The sequence below is a fragment of the Anastrepha obliqua genome, chromosome 2 (assembly GCF_027943255.1).
Source record: "Anastrepha obliqua isolate idAnaObli1 chromosome 2, idAnaObli1_1.0, whole genome shotgun sequence".
Taxonomy (NCBI): domain Eukaryota; kingdom Metazoa; phylum Arthropoda; class Insecta; order Diptera; family Tephritidae; genus Anastrepha; species Anastrepha obliqua.
Genome location: NC_072893.1, coordinates 45754799 through 45764579, shown reverse-complemented (window position 1 = coordinate 45764579; position 9781 = coordinate 45754799).

The following is a 9781-nucleotide window of genomic DNA, read 5'->3' as shown; positions in this document are numbered from 1 at the left end:
AAATCCACTATGCCTTTTGTGTAACCTCTGAAAATTCTTATTCAGATCGAACGTCATAACAATGTGATGCAATACTTACCCAATTTCGACCTAACACAACAAACAAAACAATCTTAATCAATTTGCTCCAAGAAGGTCATAATAATCTCATTAAATGTTATATGATCAAAATTATTATTAGACAGTTATAATTAGTACTTATTCTGTTTTAAATCAAATCGGAATATGCTCGTACTGCGCTTTCTTATCTGCGTAGTTATATGGAAAAAAAATCAAGAATTAATTGCATGCTGTGAAAATTTTCTCTACTGCTTTAATTAAAAGATAGTAGGTATAATTTTCAAATCGGGTTGCATCATTATTTTGTTCAACACTTATACTTACAGGGTGGTCCAATTGCAAGTTAACTTTTGAATTAAATGGTGTTGTTGTTGTTGTTGAAGTAGTTGAGTATTTCCACTGAAATAATCTTAATTAGTGACCAGCACCGTTTTACTACCACTGCCCTCGTGTGATGATGATTTTTTTGTTTTAAGTCAGATCCATTTAGTGAGGTCCAAGTAAATCTCGATGCCTGAGATCTCATTAACTTGCTGCTAGAAAGGCTTACCGAAGGAGCAGAGCCGTGCCCTAGCTAGCCCTGGTCATTCACATAAGTAGTGGAAAAGACTTTCCTTCGCTCCTTCCGATTGACAGCTTCTGCAGATAGGATTGAAGGATAGGTTGAGTCTAGCTGCATGATCCCCTACTTTCCAATGGCCTGTAAGGGTTGCAATGATGCGTGAGATGTTTGGCTGAAAGCATCCTAACAGATCATTCGTCCTTTGGATTTTGTACGACGGCCATGTGTTTTTTGTTGTAATAAATGTGGTTAATTGCTTCCATCTTCTTTCGGCTAAAGCATGATAGTGTGAAGCAATGGATGCTTTTATTGTGTTGCGTGAGGTGGAGACTGCCACTGTCTCTGCTATTTCTAGTGTCGAACCTTTTCTTGCTAACTCATCCGCTGTTCCTATGACCGGGAACCCATATCAGAGTAATTTCAAGCCGATGAGTAAGAAATTCTAGTTCCTCTCTACACTGTAAGACTAGCTTGAATGAAATGGAGTTGGAGTCTAAGGCCTTGATAGCTGCTTGACTGTCTGAAAAGATGGCTACTCTTGCACCAACTTCCTTGTAGAGTTTTAGTGATTTGCATGCTTCTCTGATCGTTAGAAGTTCTGCCTGGAACTCGCTTGCATAGTTACGAAGTCTAATTGACTGGGATAGGTTGAATAGCTCCGAATGGAAGCCAGCTCCCACACCACAGTTCATCCTAGAACCGTCACTGTATATTTCAATGTCGTATCTTCCAATCAACTTCCCTTTGTTCCATTCTGCTCTTTGTGGAAAATGTACCGTAAAGGCTTTCTTGAAGTTAAGGCGGGGACTGTATAGTCTAATCTGTTTTTGAGCAGCGGGGGTCCCTGTAAGAGGATCTTGCTGTGACCGTACGACCTTGTTGTCCAGCTTCCTATGTCTCGGAGTCTCACCGTGCTACAGACGGCGAGTGTTTTTATATGTAAATCTAATGGTAATAGATGTGTTAGTACGTAGATCGCTTCAGTAGGACTGGTGCTAATTGATCCTGTGTTAGGATACACGCTGATCTTTGTATCTTGTTCAGATTGGTTTGGTTGTATTTCTTTTCTGTTGCGGGCAACCAGACTAGTGCCGCATATGTTAGTATTGGCCTTACAATGGCTGTGTAACCCCAATTGGATAGTTTTGGTTGGGATCTAAGATAACACCTAGGTACTTTGCCTGTTGGGTTAACATAAGACTAACGCCCTTTAGTTTTGGGAGATTAAAGTTTGGTATCTTGGTTTTCTTAGTGAATAGCATCAGTTCCGTTTTGCTGGGGCTTACACTTAAACCGCAGTCTGTGGCCCAGTTACTTAGTAATACCAAAGCTCCTTCCATAATCTCACTGATTATGGTTGGAAACATTCCTGAAACCAAGAGCACTATGTCATCCGCGTACGCCACAACTTTAATACCATTTCGGTTGAATTTAGTAAGGATACTGTTGACAACTAATAACCACAGCAGGGGGGATAAGACCTCTCTAGTTTAAATGTAGTTTTTTTTAACACTGAAAGCTCTTGCCAGCTCGAAATCTTGGTGACCAGTCGATATCAGATTTCGCTTCAATTTTATTTCCGAATTGAAAAAGAAGTTTGGCTCAAAATGAGGTACTCACCGAGTCTGCTGTGTGCATGGTTGTGCAAAAAATACACGAGTCTAGCTTATTGGACCACAAACGCAGTCTTCATTGGTATAAGGTGGCGCAAAATAAATCACCCTATCGGAAAATTTATAATTTTTGCAGATAGTGTCGTACATCAATCATATTTGACACTCCTGATCCAGACAGTTGCAGTAAAAAAAGAACATCAATGGAGCGCGTAAAGGTCAAAATAAAAATTTCAAAATGTCAAATGTTGAAATTTTTGAATGTCAAAATAAAATCTCCATCGCTCAAAACATTTTTTTCATTTAGTAAAAAAGTTATTCCAAGGAAAAATTGGATGATGAATTTTGCGCCACCTTATATATGAGTAGCACTCATAAGAATATAGCTATAGTGAAGGAGACGTGTAAGTCAACATTGGTTTGCTAAGTAGTTAAGTTTGTAAAATGGTTGAAGGTCCACTTTGACACTCCCCAAGTAGACTAAGGCATCGTTTTGATACCAGACATAGGCAGATATGTAAATGGTTTTCTAATAATAGGTGTTATCTATCGCTATCGAGAGATGATTAATGATTTTTTATGGCCGGAGTTGGATGGTATTGATCTGGACAACGTTTATTTTCAACAAGACGGCGCTAGGTGCCACACAAGCAATGAAACCATTGATCTTTTACGGGAAAAATTTCCGGACCGTGTTATCTCTCGAAGAGGTGATCACAATTGGCCACCGAGATCTTGTGATTTAACACCTTGTGACTTTTTTCTTTCGGGCCACGTGAAAGAGAAGGCCTACGCCAACAGCCCAGGGTCGGTTCAAGAGCTCAAATATGGAGTTCGTGAGGCTATCGAGGACATAGGGCAGCCACTTTTCATTTCGGTTATGGAAAATTTCATGAAAAGGATATTGTCCTGTAAGCGTGGATGTGGTCGTCATTTGTCTGATGTTATTTTCCACTACTAGCGGCATACTTTAGCTTCCTCTTTATAATGGAATAAACATCCCATAATTTATATTAAAAAATAGCATTTTTCTTTGAATATCAAAATAACACCTCTTATTAGATAACCCTTTATCTACAGCCAGCGAGAGCTGTTGATGTAATCGAAAAGATTGATGGGATTTAGGTTGGCGCACTGCCTCAGACTGTCGAAAAAAGAAGCACCATGTCACCTTGTTTGTCTAGCCGCCAAACGCGGGCATTTACAGAAAAACTGCTCAACAATTTCCTGTTCTGAAAGGTCTCAACATCTTTCGCAATTGGGGTTAAATGGTAAACCTAGCTTTTCCACGTGTCTGCCGATCAACCAATGACCGGTAAACACAGCTACGAGTTTGGAAATTTAATGGCCTCGAGTCTCCAGGACTTTCTGAGTCTTGCGTCTATTGTACAGAGGCCAAAGAGTTTTCGAAATAGCACAAGCAGAAATGGATCTCCATGTTTTCTCCGCACTACTGAGAAATGAGATGTGCAATTCCCCTTTCATAACAGTCAGGGGGATTCCGATGACCGGGTAGGAGGTCTGTACGACCAATTTAGTCGACCCCTTCCTGACAAAGTGAAAAAAATTTTAATATCTCCCTCGCTCCCACGTTCCCTAAGCATTCCTGCCTGCAGTATCGCAAAAACTTCTGCCTGAAAAACACTAGCAGTATTCGACAATGTTATGGGAATGGATAAATTGGCTGATTTAGAGAAAACCCCTGCCCCGACTCCCGATTCCATATTAGAGCCATTAGCGAAGACACAGGTACCAACCTTCGATACAGATTTTCTCCTCGCTCTAATCCTGCCTACTTGGAAAGGTTGCCCTGACACTACCCTCAAACTCCACTTTCGGAAGTTCAGAGAAATTCGGTGTTAACTGCCTAAAAATGCTCTCTGTTTGCTATCGGCCAGCGGAAATCCTAGTCGTTGTCGCTCATCAGTTTGGATCTTTGAATTTGACCGAAAAATAACTTTTCCTGAAGAAAGACATTTTCACCTCGGCGGCCATAGCCATGTTAGCATTATTATCAAGCATTATTTTTTTCGAGGATGCTATTACAATTTTTGGTCAACCTTGTGTACGCAATAAAATCATTATTACCAGCCTTTTCCCACTGGAGTTCAAAATATAGACTCGAGCCATCATTTGTTTCAGCTGGATGTCTCATCAAACAGTTGACTTATTGTACGCAAAGTTTCGTTATCGTATTATCAACTGCATTAACGGTATCAAATGACCTCTTCGGTATTTCGGTCAACCCAGAAAATATATACGTCCATGGGCTATATATCATGCGTTCCATTCGTGAGATAGCTTTAAGATCTTAGAAAATATGGTCGACATGTTCCAGTACAGCGAAGTCAACTGAGGCAGCTTTATGAATGAAATTATAGTCCGCAAACCGAATATTTACCCTTTCTAATGGGCACAAAAAAAGTTATACGAGTCCATATCAGGGAAATACGGAGCTTGTGGCTCTATTTTAGCATAGTTTTTGCTCAAATAATTGCAAACAGGAGTAGTCAGTTGAGCCAGTATGTAGTCGAGATGTTATTTCACTACAATTCCTGGATCTTGGAGTGAATATTCTCCCTTCACCGCTATGGGGTGCAAACACTATACTCCTTATTTATTGTTTGGCTTACTGGTAGAAATTCGAAAGGGATCAAGGGAAAATCAAAAAACAGCCAATAAAATCTTGAGCTCGCCTCTCTCTTTAAACTGGAGTATGCCCAGCATACAGCGCGATTGGTTTCACCAATAATTTCGAAGTCCTCGGCATATGCTATTAGCATGGTACTCTTATGAAAGAGAGTACTAGTGCGACTTAGCTCGGCAACGCGAAAGATTTTTTCCAGAAAGAGGTTGAAAAAGTCACAAAATAGAGAATCACCTTGTGTGAAAACTCGGCTCGGAGCGGTTACTTCCAATTCTGACGGCGCTTGTGGTAGCGCGCAACGTCATCTAACACAGCCATGATTTCTATTCGTGCTATCAAAGGCGACTTTGAAATCGTCGAAGTGATGGTGTGTGTCGAGTTTTTTTTTTAGTGGATTTTCTAAAAGATTTGGCATATTGTGAAGATCTGGTCTATGGTGAACTTACCAGGTCTGAAACCACACTGATAAGGCCCAATCAGTTTGTTGACGATGTGCTTCATTCTCTTACACAATACACTCGACAGGACCTTGTAGATATGCGACGTTAAGCAGGCTTATCCCGCGTAATCTATGTGAACTGATTACAGGATCGCCCTTCTTATGTATTGGGTAAAACACACTCCGATCATATCCTTAGCGAAAGAGCTGATGCATGCCATTTCTCAGCTCTTCACCTGCAGCTTTGAATAGATCGGCGGAAAGTTCGTCTGCTCCAACGGATTTGTTGGTGAAAAGCCAAAAAACTGCTGTAAAAAAACATCCCTCTACACATATTATCGCTCCCAGTCGTAGCATAGTGCAGAATTCACCTGCCTAATACACGATGACGTGGCAGCCGAAGTGCACGTAGTACCCAGAGGAAAGGATATTTCAAGCACTTTTTGAACGGAAATAGATACATTTTTTTCATTTCTAAAAATAAATTTGTATTTGGACCACCCTTAATTGCGTATGCGTTCATCAACACACTTAAATCTGCTCGCGCCATGACTTGTCTGCACAAAAAAAAGGAGGGCATAACTAAAAATTAAAAACAAAACTTAATTGAAAACAAACAACACTCGAATTTGTTATGATGCAATCTCAATGAAAGTTTGATTCACACAAAATACCATCCAGTCGGTATACACCCAGAATTGTAAGTTTTCAAAAGCAAAAAACAAAAATAATGCATTTTCTAAAGATTCTTACAAAGGAATTTAAATAAAGAACGGCTCGTTGTGGCCAAAAACAAAGAAGCGCAGAATCGACATCAGTTATGCTTTTTTTCATTTACTGGTACGGATACAGCTACATATGCGCATGCCATATATTATATATGTAGTACACATACACGCTGACATACATACACATCTCCATGTTTATTAATCGGTTTTCTTTGCGCACAGCATTATTCTTGCACTTCAGTGTACAAGCAGAGTTGTAAAAAAACATTCGAGAATGATTTGTTTGTTTTCATCAACATACGTAATGCCTAACAGTAAATTACGAGCATTGCATAGAGTAACTTAACATGCGAAACTATTATTTAATTATTACGTTCCTAGAGTTGATTTTTGCTTTAATTTTATTGCGATTTAAGTACATACAAACTAGAATTTGCAATTTACATTTTCCCATCCAATCTGAAACATTGTGGATAATTGCAGCGTGGAAGTGTAGGAAGCTGATGGTATGCAAGTGAATATCGTATATTTTATTTTTTATACAATAATTAATGAATATTTAAGATAAACAGCATTAAAAAGTTGTTAAACTTTAAACAAACAGATTCCCTGCGAAATTATTCCATCGATGTATTGTATAAAATTATCAACACGAAGGGTTGGTGATATGAAATTTGTTTATGGCTTTGTATTTTAAAAAGCAAAATGCTGGAAAACCCCACCTACTGCATGTTGCGGAAGTAGAAAAGCACCAGCACAGTGGCGGTAATAGAAATCTATGTAGATGCTTTCCATTTCAATTCAATCGGGCTATTCGGGTCATGTTCTTCGATTTCGATGAAACTTAAATATGTTGCTCTCTGGTCAAAATAATGAGACACGTATTTTTTTGTTCGCCCGAAAAATGTTTTTTTCAAGAGTTATCGGCAATTTTGTTTTTGAGCTCAAACTCGATTTTTTTTATTATATAAGAAAAAATTTTTTTTAAACGCCCATAACTTAGTCAAATATGAACCGATTTTAATAATTTTGGGTTCAAAATGATCGTAATTACTTACACGAGCGACTTCATGTAGAAACAATTGCAAAAAAGTAGTTAAAAAATTTGTATTTAGCAAAAAAGAAAAAAAATTGAAATTTTTTCGAAATTCAATATTTCAAAAAGTGTATTTTTTTTTATAACTTTTTCCAAATCAAGAGGACATCTCAAACTTCAATTAGGCTGAATGCCCAGTAGCTAAAATGAGTTGTTATTGAGTAATGAATTTTTGAGTAAAAAACCTGTTTCGCACTTTTTGTTGTTTGAAAAATAAAAAATTTTCAACTAATTTTTTGCAACTGTTTCTACATGAAATCGCTCGTGTAAGTAATGGCGATCATTTTGAACCCAAAATTATTAAAATCGGTTTATCTTTGACTAAGTTATGAGCATTTAAAAAAAAAATTTCTTATATTATTAAAAAAAAATCGAGTTTGAGCCGAAAAACAAAATTGCCGATAAAGCTTGAAAAAATTTTTTTTCGGGCAAACAAAAAAATACGTGTCTCATTATTTTGACCAGAGAGCAACATATTTGAGTTACATCGAAATCGAAGAACATGACCCGAATAGCCCGGTTGAATTGAAATGGAAAGCATCTGTAGTGATCGTCACTAATAAGTGCAAGTCACACCAATTTAGAAATCTCTAATTTTATGAAGTGCCCCCATTCATTCGTGCATAAAGTGCGCCCGTGAATTGGAAGCATCTGTTGCAAACCGAAAAAAATACGCGGAACGTTCTGACGTTGTCCGATCTGCAGGATTTATTCAACAAGAGCAAGCGATCATTGATGAGGAGCTTAATACTTTTGAGGGTTTTAACCGTAGTGTTGTCCATGAAGATCTCCGGTATAAATCCTACGTTATGCGCAGAAGACAGTTTATGTAGAGATGATGAAGAGGAATTGCGCTTCTTTTGCAATTGTCCAGCATTATTGTCCAGCAAAATCATTAGGAAGATACTTTTTCAATTCTCTTACGGAACTGTCCGGCGTGGGAGTTGGATGAACCCTGCAGTTCATAAGCCCCGCATAATGGGGTTACGAAGAGAAATAAATGAGGTTCCCTAAGGACTAGGGTCTAAGTTCGCTCTCGTGATCATGGACAATAAGCTAGACCTCCTACAAGAGAAGTGTAATGATGCAGTAGCTAGAGTCCAACATGGCTCTCTGCAGCGGGGCTGAAGTTGGCAGTACAAAAAACAGAAGCGGTCCTCGTAACTGCGCAAAGACAAAAAGAGTTCATGCAATTGCGGATATGTGGCCATGAAATACTGTCGCAAGAGGGAATAAAGTATCAAGCGCAATGATTGATGCACGACTGTGCTTTAAGCAACACTTAGAAACTGTGGGTTCCAAAGCAGCGGCAGTCAACGGCGCTGTTACAAGAATTCTTCCAAACATAGGCGGACCGCAAGGCGAATGTTAGACCCGTAAGACCGACGAAATGCACTAAAAGTCGCGTGCGCATGCAGGGCCGTGTCAGACGACGCGGTTTTCGTCATCGCTGGAAAGCTCCCAATAGAAATACTTGCCCAGAAAATTGGGCAACTTTATGACAGACAAGGAGTAAAGCCGACAACTGAAGCGAAAGCTGCAGAACATATGCATTCGTTAGAAAAGTGGCAAAGCAGATGGGATTCGTCTGTTAACGAACATTGGACTTATCTCCAAAATTAGCCAATGGGTGACCCGAAGACACGGAGACGTAGACCACTATTTAACCCAAATATTGAGCGGTCACGGATATTTCTTGGAGTACCTCCATCGTTTTCACATGGCGGGCACTCCGTTCTGTCCAAGCTGCAACAATGCATTTTGAACCCTACCTCACCCACCAAAACAAAAAACAAGGCCTAAGTTAGTTGATCGTACAAACCGACTAACCCCATAACCTCACCTAACCTAAACACGAGAACCATGAGTTGGCCAATCAAAACGCCTTCTAGACAAAATTAAGTCCCCTGAATCAGGATGACCAGAATGACGGATGGACATGTTCCAATCCTACAGAGGTTCCTGTTGTCGCGCACACGAAGTTTCCAGCCACTGTTATGGTTTTAGGTGTTGTGAGCAACAAAGAACATGACACGCCACCACGCTTTTCGATAGTGAAATCCTGCATTGATAGTGTGCGCGGTGAAGCCCATATATCTTTCAGCAAGGCTCTACTCCTTCACACAAAACAAAGGCGGCACAAGACTGGATGGCTAAAAATTTCCATGACCGCATCACACCGAACTTACGACCGCCTAACTCTTCACTCCTTAATCCCCTGGATTACTACTTATGGCGTGTAGTTGAACGTGAAACCAATAAGCATCCTTCCATTCCATCCTTGTTCGGCGGCCGCCGTAGCCGAATGGGTTAGTGCGTGACTACCATACGCAATTCAGGGAGAACGTAGGTACGAATCTCTGTGAAACACCAAAATGAAGACCAAGTTTTTTCTAATAACGGTCGCCTCTCGGCAGGCAATGGCAAACCACCGAGGGTACTTCTGACATGAAAAATCTCCTCATAAAAAATAGCGGCCGTTCGAAGTCGGTTTGAAACTGTAGGTCCCTCCATTTGTGAGACAACATCAAGACCTATACAACAAATAGGAGGAGGAGCCCGGCAAAACACCCAGAAAGGCGTGTACACCAATTATATTATATATATTATATATTTTTGAGGCTAGGCTAACCTTT